This window comes from Notolabrus celidotus, chromosome 13, assembly GCF_009762535.1.
Source record: "Notolabrus celidotus isolate fNotCel1 chromosome 13, fNotCel1.pri, whole genome shotgun sequence".
NCBI classification, from domain to species: domain Eukaryota; kingdom Metazoa; phylum Chordata; class Actinopteri; order Labriformes; family Labridae; genus Notolabrus; species Notolabrus celidotus.
Window position 1 is genome coordinate 3,393,063 of NC_048284.1, and position 12,953 is coordinate 3,406,015.

The window sequence follows — 12,953 nt, forward strand, 5'->3', positions numbered from 1 at the left end:
GAGCGTCCACTAGAGGCTGGCTGCAGAAACACAGGAAACCACATACACACCCATTCAAAGAAGACGATCTTTACAGCAGGAATAAACATGTTTACAGCCTGGTACAAAAAACAGTTTAGGTCTGAATAGCTAATTTTTTCTATCGGCACACACAATTCTTTCATAACTTGTTATTTTTTGAAGATATTAAACTTACAAGTTTTGCCCAAATAAGGGCGTGGCTGTCTTGATTGACAGGCGGGCATCCTGTAGCTGTTAGCGAAAAGGCTAAAGGCCCGCCTCTTTACCTCACACTAGCTTGGACAGAGTTAGGTTGAGTTCAGGATTTCCAATATGGCGCCCTCCGACGATTGGCTTCAAAACAGATGAGTGACATCACGGATACTACTTCCATTTATTTTACAGTCTATGTTAAAAAACAGTCTTTTTTGGGGGGTCTTCCAGATGGTAAAAGGTTTCAACTGTTATCAAGTTGTCTGCAGATTCCATGCAGCAGTGTAGCTGTTTCTAGTACTGTCGGTTGTCACCGTGCTGCTAGCTACCGGTACGATACTTGAGCACAGACTACGGTAACTATGAGTTTAAGACCTACAGCCTGTGACCAAGTCGCCAGGATTTAAGCAAGCCACCTCCTCTAGACACCTAAATTGAAGAGTCTACTTTAGTTGAAGGGTGCGCCCCATGTACAGAGGCTACAGAGGCCTCTCTCTACTCCCCACATTTCCTGTCTCTCTTCAGCTGTCCCATCCAATAAAGGGGCAATAATCTTTAGCTAGTATGGCGGCCTCTTCTGAGTAAAATCTGTGACTAAATGAATTAAAAACACCAACCCTGTGTTTTGTACTTTAGATATGATTTGCCCAGGATGCAGCTCACTCTTTAGATGAAAAGGGTCTTTAAAATGTGGCTTACAACTCTACTTTTCCAGGATGTATTCAGGTAACATGCTCATTGTTTGCAGCTAATTTGAAAGCCCTTGTGACCTGGTGATGACACTTGTCACATGAACGGTAGTTTTGTCCTTCCAGCTGAAAAGGTCTCTCTCTTTCTCCCCTGTGAGAGATAAAATATCAACCTTTTAATCTTTACATCAAAGACGCTGAAATAAAAATATAAATATTTGACAGCAGGTCATTAGAGCTTCTTGTTTTTCCACCATCATATACATATTTACATGTAAGAACATAAACACGATGTACCGTCCGTGCAGACGTGTGTGCGTCCTGTTCTGCAGACTTCATCCTTCACCGCGCTCGGTGTTTTGTTCGGACGCTTGATGAGGAAGACCTGAACATGACCCTCCATTTACTGCTCGTCTGCCAATACCCCACCAAGGACAGAGCCCCTCTCTCTCTCTGAGTGTGTGTGTGTGTGTGTGTGTGTTATATCTTGCTGTACAGTTTACCCAGTTAACCTCGGTGTAATCATTTTGTTAGTAGCGTACGTTTGACTCAGTTTGGTGTGTGTGAACATTTGCTTGTGTGTGTAGTTTTTCTACAATAGCCTACACAACAATTTCCACCCCACTGTAAAGACCACACACACAATAGCTGACTGAAGATGAGGAAACTTGAAGGTATCAGTCTTGAAGGTTTAGAGGGAAGAAATAAACGTTGGCAAAAAATCCATTCCATGGTTGGAAATTAGATTTCCTGCTCGTGCCGATCTGAGAAAAATAAATGTATCCTTAGTGAAAATAATACTCAGAGTTCAGCTCAGTTCTTATGTAGTTAGTTTGGTTGTTCAGTGTTGAAGTGTAAAAAAACATCAGCTCTGGTTCACAAATTTGGAAGCCAAACACACACACACAGACACACACACACACACACTCTCTCACACACACCTGTCACTTACATCAAGAAACAAAGCTGTCGAGTGTTCGTGTGTGGACATGAGGTGAGATGTTCAACAGTGGCACAAGTCTTTAACCCCCACATGGGCCACAGCTCGCCTGTCAGCTGTTTGTTGGTGTGTGCTTGTGTGTGTGTATGTGTCAGCCTGTTGTAGTTCTTTCATCCACTACTCCATACATCCGACACGTCAGCTCTTCAGCTCTTTGATGCCTGACCTCAAAGTGACTTTACTTTTACGATCTTGTTCTGTTGATCATGTCTTTGTCCATTATCTCTGTCTCTAAAGAAGCGGTCTGATTTAAGGAGCGCTCGCAGAGGAGATAAAGAATGAACTTGTGTTCCTGCATTAAGACTTCCTTTGCATTCAGCAATGAGTAGTTTCTATGCAGACGTGTAGCTCTCTCTACAATCTGTTTTTCCCCACCCTGCGATCTTCATGTATGGCTGTTAAGAGTGGCATTGATATTATTATTATTTTTCTTTATTTTATTTTATCTTATTTATTTTTTGTTAGGTGCACTCTCTGTTACTCACTTTGCATAAATGTATTCATTTGCTTGTCTTTGTTTGTCTTTCTGCTGTTTTTCAAATGTTAAAATGAATTAAATTTGGTTTAAAAAAAAAAAGAAAAAAAGAGTTGCATTGATGGTAGGGAGGTACAGACGGACCCAATCCCACTCCTTGCGACCAATTCTTGTGTGCAGAATTGAAATACACATGGATATACACCAATCAGCCAAAACGTCATGACCACCTGTGCAATCCAATGCAACAGCTCAACCTCCAGTTCTGCTTGTACAAAGCTTCATGATGATTGTAATCTGTATTCATAATTAATAAGGTTGAATTCTCTGATTTTAACTTTCAAAACACAGCAGCCCAGGCTGGCAGCACCTGTTTTCGACATGTTTTCTCCCTTCTCAGGTCAAAATGATGCATTTAGAGAGAGTGGTGAACTGTTAAGTAAATAAACCTTGTTGAGGGATGGTCTGCAGGGTTACAAACTCCACAGTACTCGAAAGAGCTACATATCTGCACAGAAAAGTTGTGGACACAATGGAAATGGTCATGCAGGAAGACCGTTCATTCTAATCGACATGTTGTCAGTTGCTCTGAGGGTTTATTTTGTTGTGGCTGACAGCTGTCGGTTTCTGAGATTGTGACTGTTACATACATTGGATTCCCACCGGTCTCAGATCCACTGTGGTCCGTCCCCGTGCTCTCTCATTGGTCAACACCCACCGGTTCCCCGTGTGTAGCACAGAGCAGGACCGTTGGACAGCTGGAGTCATGTGACCGAGGTTTTCCTGCTGTAATCACTGAATCAAGGATCCTCCTCCTCCTCTCCTCATCCATGTTGTCTTTCTGGTCCTCTGAAAACCTCTGACCTGTTGACTCCAGGCCTGGCTCCGCTCATCATGACGGTTTCAAAAATATCTTTTGAAACATTTAAAAATGAATTATGAAAATGTGTTTTGTTTTTTGTTTTAAATTATGAAGAAAATGGTGCCCCCTTAATGTCATGTCACTACCGAAATAGGATATGCTTCAGCCTCAAGTGGCAAACTCCAGCCAAGATATTTGAAGCCAATGCAGAAGTGTTAAAAACTGCATTTCTTCAAGTGTCCACTTGAGGCTGGCTCCGGAAGTACAGGAAACCACATACACACCCATTCAAAAAAAGCCGATCTTTGCAGCAGAAATAAACATGTTTACAGCCTGGTTCAAAAAATGAGTTTAGTCTGAATAGCTTTCTCTATTGATACACACTGGACAGGGGGTGAATTTTTTCATAACGTCTTCCTGGTCCTCTGAAAACCTCTGACCTGTTGACTCCAGGCCTGGCTCCGCTCATCATGACTTTGGTTTGTTGTTGTAGTTAAGTGAAATACGATCTGGTGATAACACAGAGTGTTTTATTCTGAAAATTAACCGGATGTTTTCATTTTGTTTTGGTGAAACCTGACTTCCTGTCCCACTCCATCTGCTCTGTTGAGATTGATGCGTCGTGATCATAGACTGTATAAAATATGGACGTAGTATCCGTGACGTTACCCATCTCGTCACCCATCACACGGCAGCAGCCATATTGGAAATGCAGAACTCAACCAAGCAGAGTGTGACGTAAAGGGGTGGAGTTTGAGCCTCCTAGCCAACAGCTATGTGTTCCCGACCGGGAGTCACGTCAGTCATGTCCTTATTTGGGCAAAACTCGTAATCTTAATATCTTCTGAACCGTCACGTTAGAAAAAATTCATCCCCCGTACCGTGTGTGCAGATAGGGAGATTAGCTTCGTAGAGAAAGCCGTTTTTTGAACCAGGCTGTAAACATGTTTATTAATGCTGCAAAGATCGTCTTTTTCCTATTCATGTCTATGTGGTTTCCTGTGTTTCTGCAGCCAGCCTCAAGAGGATTCTCGATGTATTGCAGTTTATAACACTTCCGCATGGGCTTCATCGTTTGAGACCGGAGGTTGCTGCTCGGTCGTGATCCGGCCTCCAGCAGAAAAAGAAGTCTTGCGTATCTGATCCAGAGTGCTCAGACCTGCCGGAGCAGAAACACAGCCGGAACGCAATGGAGCGGATCCAGTGGAAGTTAACACAATGACTATAATAGAAATACGATCTGGTGCTGGGATGGATCAGAGACGGACTTGACATGGATCTGGTGGAATTTGGCTGTAAGGACACTGAGCCTTTAACTTCTGGTCTTGTATTTCCATGAGGCTTGACAGCAGCATCGTCTTTGTTCAGAGCACTTAAACAAACTATGTTTGGTTTCAGCAGCGTCTTGTATTAAACAGTGAGTGAATACAAGAAGCTTTAGTGGAGCAAACACAAAGGCAAAAATGTGAGTGAAAAATGAATGAATCCTAACATTCATTGGATGAAATGGTTTTAAATTTGAAAAGCTCTAAAGCAAACCTTTAAAAAGGGAAAATGGTTTTAGAAATAAGAAAATATTTGTTAGATTCGCTTGGAAATAAACGCAAAAGTAAGCGCTATTCTTACGACGGAATTCTTTAAAGTAATTTGAAAACTTGAGACCCACTTAGACGCCGGTTGTCCTTGCTTCTGTAACCACTTCTAGCTGTCCAGTGAGCTGCTTTTTTCAACACCTTTTCTATCCGAAGCCATTAACGTCGACACAGAAACAGACACACATACCTCCGCCGAACAGGACTCAAGAGAGTATCTTTCTCTCAGCGATTCTTTCCCTCCTCTCTTTCTTTCTTTCTTTCTTCCTCCTTGTCCTTTTAGCATTCACACGCGCTCCTCACTCTCGCCTTTGTGTCTTTAAAACTCAGCACAGTTAACATTCAGAGGAAACTTTAACACTCACTGAGACATAAGGAGGGAAAGAGCTTTTCTGTGCGGCTGCCTCACAGAATCCACAGCTCTCTGACACAAGGGTGTGGAGACGTTCGCGTGAAAAGACAGGACTGTGCATAAAAGGCCGATTCAGGTATATGATACCACCTGGCTTTAATTATGGACTGCTAATGGAGATTATTGTCTTTTTGTCACTTTGAAAGGATGTGTTCAATTCTTAAAACATTCATCTCATACAGCTGCCTCAGTGAGGAGCCGACACACACTCAAAGGTAATTTGAGGACAAATTTTGATCTTCAGAATATAGGTAGGTATGAGACCAAAATAAGGAGATTACTCTGACCAAAATATAAAGAGGAAATCAAATAGATGTATTAAACTGTGTTAGTTGTGTCCTCCCTACACTCAAACACTAGCAATGATGCAGGAGTAGGTGTGGACAGTAGGAATAAGTCCTTCTGTCCTCATCAGTTTTTAAAGGTAAAGATAAAAACTTTGAGCTCAGAAACTATGAGCAGACATCGAGTCAAAATAGCTTATTTCAATGAAACAGATACATAAGAAAAAGAATAATCAAAGGAAAGAAAAAATACCACAAGACCAAAACTCAATCATGCCATAAGTGACATTCTGCTGTATGGCTCTGTTCTGGGAGCTCCCTGCCCCTCCATGTCCCCTCCAATCTGGATTTTAACTTGGAGTACTTTCTTTTTAGTCCTGGACTACATTATTACCATCTTTATTTCTTATTTCATTTTATCTTATATCTTATTTTATTTGGATTTTATTCTATTTTTCTGGTATTTATCTGATTTCATTCATTGATGTTATTGTTTTTCTGGTATTCACTTTGTTTTTTTATTTTTTTCTGATGTTTATCTGATTTAATTTTGCTTTATTTTGATTTCATTTATTGAATTTATTTTAATGATTTTATTTTATTTTTCTGATATTTGTCCAATGTTGTTTGTTGATTTTATTATAATGATTTTATCTTATTTACTGGTATTTATCTGATTTTAATTTATTGTTCTGATGTTTATCTGATTTAATTTTGTTTTACTTTATTGAATTTATTTTAAAGATTTTATTGGATGACATTTATCTAATGTTACTTATTGATTTTATTTAATTTTATGGTATTTATCAGATTTATTTTTATTTTGATTTTGATTTGATTTGGTTTATTTTATTGTAAAAAAAAATATTTTAGTAAGTATTTCATTGTGCTGTCCTCTATCTTTTTTTGCCTTGTATCATTTTACCTATCGCTGTTGTTTTCTCTCTCTTTGGGTATTTTTTGTGAAGCAGGTGTTATATTAATAAAAATAAGTTCAGTTGAACTCCAAATACCAAAAGCCTGAGGCGGGGAGAGCACACCTCCCCTCTCTTTCATGTGTGTACATGAAAACCCAAGGCTGGGAGAGCAGTAGCAAAGACCCCCTGGGTACAGCACAGAGCGAGCATCAGTGAGAATACATATGACACTGGTAAAATCAGGCACAGCAGACAGGAGGAGATGGGGTGGAGGAGGTTTGCAGGGAGAGCAGCAAGAGAAGGCAGGCAGAAGCAGTTTAAAAGGAACGCACATTTTGCTGGATGTACAGCTGTCCCCTATCAGCTGGTGTTAAGACCTGATGTTTGTGGGCGGAGAGTGACTATGTGGCCTGCTTGAACTAACACTTTGGCACCATAATGCCTCTGCTCCAAACAAAACACCTCTGAAGTAAAGACACATTTCACGATTGAACTGCTTCCTCACACTCCACTCACAATACACCACAAGTTATCAATCGATCCATGAAACCTCAAACAGTCCGAAAAGTTCTGAGAAATGCTTTCAGAAAAAACAGAGCGTCTGTTTGTAAAGAGATCCTTCATAAAAGCTTTTAGAAGTTGTAACTAGAATGGCTGTTTGTGTCTTTGAAGGACAAGTTTTTCCTCTTTCCACCAGACAACAATCCAAACATTTCTTCCTCCAATGACTCTTCACAGGAGAATGACATGACTCCTGTGGTTTTAATAAATAAATACACAAAGGTACAAAAACATTCAGAATGCCTTCAGAAGCAAGGTCCAAGTCCTCTCTTCAGTTCTCTGCTATTTTTTTGTCAAAGTTTCAGGATGTTCCTCTCTTTCAGTCAGGCTCACATTTTTCTTCAAAGTGTTTTGATGATTTGGTTCCTGCCAAGCGGCAACCTCAGGTCTTAAAATATGAAGCTCATGCAGAAGTGTTAAAAACTGCAGTTCCTCGAGCGTCCACTTGAGGCTGGCTGCAGAAACACCGGGAACCACATAATAATAATAATAATACATTTTATTTTGGGCGCCTTTCAGATCACCCAAGGTCACCTTACAGATCATAAAAGCATACATCATTAAAACATCATAAAAACAAACAAACAAACAAAAAGTAATAAATAAAAACTAAAAACTAGTGAGGTGCAGAGAGTCCAGTTCAGAGTGAATATGCCAGTTTGAACAGGTGAGTTTTGAGTTGGGATTTGAATGATGTTATGGAGTCCGACTGTCTTATGTGTGGGGGGAGGGAGTTCCAGAGTCTGGGTGCTGAGCAGCTGAAGGCTCAGGCACCCATGGTGATGAAGCGTGATGGTGGAATTGTTAATAGTCCAGCAAAGGTTGAGCGGAGGGAGCGGGAGGGAGTGTATTCATGAAGGAGGTCGCGGAGGTAAGTGGGGGCCAGGTTATGAAGAGCTTTGTAGGTGAGAAGAAGGTTTTTGTAGTGGATGCGGTATGGGACAGGGAGCCAGTGAAGCTGGATGAGAACAGGAGTGATGTGGTCAGATGATTTGGTGCGGGTGATGATCCGGGCGGCAGAGTTCTGAATGATTTGCAGTCACACCCATTCAAAGAAGATGATCTTTACAGCAGAAATAAACATGTTTACAGCCTGGTTCAAAAAACTGTTTAGGTCTGAATAGCCAATTTCTCTATCGGCACACACTGTACAGGGGTAAAAAATTGTATAACTTGTTATTTTTGAAGATATTAAAGTCACGAGTTTTGCCCAAATAAGGGCATGGCTGACTTGATTGATAGGTGGGAACACTGTAGCTGTTAGCCTCATTACTACCACTAGCTCAGACAGAGTTAGGTTGAGTTCAGTGTTTCCAATATGGCACCCGCTGATGATCGGCTTCAAAATAGCGCTTCAGAAACACATGGGTGACGTCACGGATACTACGTCCATTTATTTTCCAGTCTATGGTTCCAACATGTGTTATATGGCTGCATGGTGGTGCAGTGGTTAGTGCTGTTGCCTCACAGCAAGAAAGTTGCCTGGGTAGAAACCTTTACTGTGTGGAGTCTGCATGTTCTCCCTGAGCATGATGGGTACTCTGGCTTCCCCCCACAGTCCAAAAACATGCTTGTTAGGTTAATTGGAGACTCTAAATTGTCCATAGGGGAGTAGGTGTGTGGATGGTTGTTCGTCTCCAGATGTTGGCCCTGTGATAGACTGGTGACCTGTCCAAGTTGAACCTCACCAATCTCACCAAATGACGTCTGGGATAGTCTCCCGCCCCCTCATGACCCCAAATGGAGTAAGTGATATAGATGATGGGTGGATGTGTACTATGTTTTGCATTTAGCTCACCTTTCTTTATTCTACTTTGGTATTGCACTTGCAGAGGAACTTCTTTTCAGTGATTAAATACGTATGCCAGAGCTGTGACCGAAATGACAAGAAGCCAACAAAGCCGAAAGTGTTTTTTTTATGATGCTGAGCCCTGAAACGCTGGAATGCATTAGTTTAGTATGGAAAAAAGAAGCTAACACCGGCCCTAAAATTGTACTTTCAATAAGGGGTGTAACAATTATTTTTAACAACAATTCAATTCATATCATGACTTGTGGTTGCCGATACGATTAAAGGACGATATTGGTTCATTTAGAACGATATGATCCGAAACAATCAAGTGACTTGAAATCGATTCAGTAACTTTTTAGCCAAAAATTCAACCAGTGAGACTTTGAAATAAACACCTTGATACTGGACAGTCCTAGACTCCTGTTGTTTCTTGTAAGGGAATCAGGATAGATTAGTCGTGTTGCCGTGGTTCTTTACTTGACCTTTACATATCCTACAAACAGAGAGTGACTTATTTAGAACATCTCCATCTTTGCAAAAGCCAAAGTGTTTCCACACGCTTGACCGCAATGGTGGCTTGATCATTTCTCGCTCACTGGCTTCTCCTCTGCCATCCACCATGCTATGTTTTGTTGTCTGCAGGCGCCTGAATTGAGTAACATTTAATGTCTTTATCATTAAAAGTGCAAAAAAACCCACATCCATATAAAGTCTGCCGTGCTTAAATCCAATGTGTTATTTCCTAGTATTGATTTATTACCTTTTAAAATTATGTTAGATCCATATATGTCGTCCGGAAGGCCAACTTGCCGAGCACAGATCGATGTAGTGGATGAACCATTACACCCCTACTTTTAAAGTATTATTATCAGTTACTAAAAAAGGGAGAACAATGTGCCAGAGGTTGTGAGGTTAAAAAAGGACATTACAGCATTAAAATTGAGGTGAAAAATTGTGTTGTTTGTACGAAATTTAAAAAACCTCAATGAACTTTTCTTGAATCAATGTTCCAACACTTTGTCTTTGTCAAAATGTAAGATATGGGTGCAGATTTAGCTTAGTGGTTAAGTTGGGTGCCCATACAGTAGGCGGCCCAGAACATCTTGGATATTCACTATTTGTTTTGTAAGTAATTAAATACAGCAGATTCACTTTGTGCTTCCTTTGTCTTGTACCCTTTGATACCTTTCTCCCTGCTAATTGAAAAAGTGAGCACATTTTATTAAACCCCCCCAAAAAGATCAATACGTGTGAAAATGTTCCCCACCACTCACCAGCTGCGTGCGTGTCTCCTCCCTCTGAGGGTCCTCTGTCCTCTCCCTCCGCTCCCTCGTCTCCTCCTCTGGCCCCTGGGTGCTGCCGCTCCTGTTCTGGGTGCTGACAGGTCCAGCTGTCTCCTGTTTTTTGCCCTTGGCTGTCGCTCATTAATTTCCAGCAAAGGCCCCCAAGCGACAGCTCTGCTCCATAGTGACCATACTTGGAGAAGAGGTGCTCGGCAGACAAACACACACAAGTGGACGCACGAATGTGTACGGAAGAAGGGGACACGGGACGTACTGGAGGGACAGGTGGACACACAACAATTGTATTGTGAGGCTTTATGGGAAAATCAATGAAATGGTGTTAAAAAGTATTCAATAAAGAAAAACACAAACATTTTTGTGGTTTAATATCTCTTAAAAGAAAATTTGCATATTACAACAATTACATTTATGCTATCTGTGAAATTATCAGATAACTGTGACTGTTTATAATCACTGTGTTGATCCTATAAGATGACATTTCCTCAGTTGCATCTTACAGCAAAAGCCATGTACCACAGAGAGCTTCCAAAGCAGCAGAGGGATCTCATTGTTGAAAGGTATCAGTCAGGAGAAGGGTACAAACATGTTCCAAGGCATTAGATATACCATGGACCACAGGGAAGACCGTCATCATCAAGTGGAGAAAATATGGCACAACAGTGACATTACCAAGATCAGGATGTCCCTCCAAAACTGAAGAAAAGACGAGAAGGAAACTGGTCAGGGAGGCTTCCAAGAGGCCTACAGCAACATTAAAGGAGCTGCAGGGATTTCTGACTAGTACTGGCTGTGAACTACATGTGACAACATCTCTCCTATTCTTCATATGTTTCAGCTATGGGTAGGGTTGCAAGACGCAAGCCTTTTCTTATGAAGAAAAACATTCAAGCCTGGCAACATGTTTCAAAAACTTACATGAAGTCTCCCAAAAGCATGAAATGTTTTAAGGTCTGATGAAACCAAGGTTGAACTTTTTGGCCATAATTCCAAAAGGTGTGTTTGTCATAAAAACAACACTGCCCATCACAGAAAGAACACCAGACCCACAGAGGAGCATGGTGGGGGGCAACATCATGCTTTGGGGCTGTTGTTCTTCAGCTGGATCCAGGGCCTTAGTCAAGGTGGAGGGACGTGTGAACAGTTACAAACACCAGTCAGTTTAACACAAAACCTCCAGACCTCCGTTAGAAAGATGAAGATGAAGAGGAATTTCACCTTTCAACACGACAACAAACCAAAGCATACATCCAAATCAACAAAAGCATGGCTTCACCAGAAGAAGGTTAAAGTTTTGGAATGGCCCAGCCAGAGTCCAGACCTGAATCCAGTTGAATATCTGTGGGGTGGTCTGAAGAGGGCTGTGCACAGGAGATGCCCTCACTATCTGATGGATTTGGAGCTTTGTTGTAAAGAAGAAAGGGCAAATATCACCACGTCAAGATGTGCCATGCTGAGTGCTGCAATAAAATCAAAAGGTGCTTCAAACAATTATTAATTAAAGTGTGTGTACCATAGACTGTAAATAAAAATGGACAGCGTTGCTCCGCCTCTTCCCGTTGTACGGTTCTGAAGCCAAAAAATCCCTCTCCTGGGCGCCGCCATTGTGCAGCCAGAGCCTGTGAAGCCTTTGTAATAAGCTCCGCCCTACAGCGTGACGTCACATGACGCTGTGTGCCCTTTGAAGTTTCGTTCTACGGCGGCTGTGAATCAAAAGAAACAGGAAGTAAAACCCAGTTTTTTAAACTCTAATAACTAACGAAAAAGAAACTTTTCAGAAAAAAGAGGACTTGGACACAAAACAGTCAAATACTAACTACATATCACCACAGAATACGGATGAGAGAAACATTCGTACCCCGTGTATTTATTTTTTAAAGTTTGACTGCTCCCCCATTCAAATGAATGGGGGAGACGGATTTTTTGACCTATACTGCAGCAAGCCACCAGGGGGCAGACACACTGCTGAAAGCCTCACCACCAGGGCCGTATCCGGCACGCTTGGTGTGTACACTTATGCAACCACATTATTAGGGCCCGAGCACCGACAATGTCGGCGAGGCCCTCTTGTAATTTTATATTTAAATTTTTTATTCTTCCCCCTAAAAGATTTAAATAATTTTTCCAATTGAATTGTTCATGTTATAGGTCCCATTAAAGGTGGAAAAAGTTCTGACATGATTTATCTTGGTCTCATTTTTTTACATCACAAAACCTGACATTTTAACTTTCGCTGTCCACTGTGTATGCAGTTCTTAGATCTCTACACTGGCTTCCTGTCTGTCAGAGAAGAGACTTTAAAATCCTGCTTATGGTCTATAAAGCACTGAATGGTTTAGGCTGATCTGCTACTACTTTATGAACCACCTCGACCTCTGAGGTCATCAGGTACTGGTCTGCTTTCAGTCCCAAGAGTCAGAAGGAAACATGGTGAAGCAGCGTTTAGTCATTATGCACCACATATCTGGAACACACTCCCTGAAAGCTGCAGGTCTGCTCCAACTCTCACCTCTTTTAAATCCAAGACTAAGACTTTCTTATTTACCTCTGTCTTCCTATCTTAGCTCATTTTAACCCACTTTAAATTTTAATGTAATTTTTAATATATTTCTAATTTTCCTTTTCTTTTCAGTTTTGTTATATTTGTCATTTTAATTGTGCTCTTTGATGCTTGTCTGAATGTCTCCAATGCTTTTAATGTTTTAATGTAAAGCACATCGAGTTGCCCTCGTGTATGAAATGCGCTATACAAATAAAGCTGCCTTGCCTTGCCTTGCCTTGCCTTGCCTTGCCTTGCCTTGCCTTGCCTTGCCTTGCCTTGCCTTGCCTTGCCTTGCCTTGCCTTGCCTTGCCTT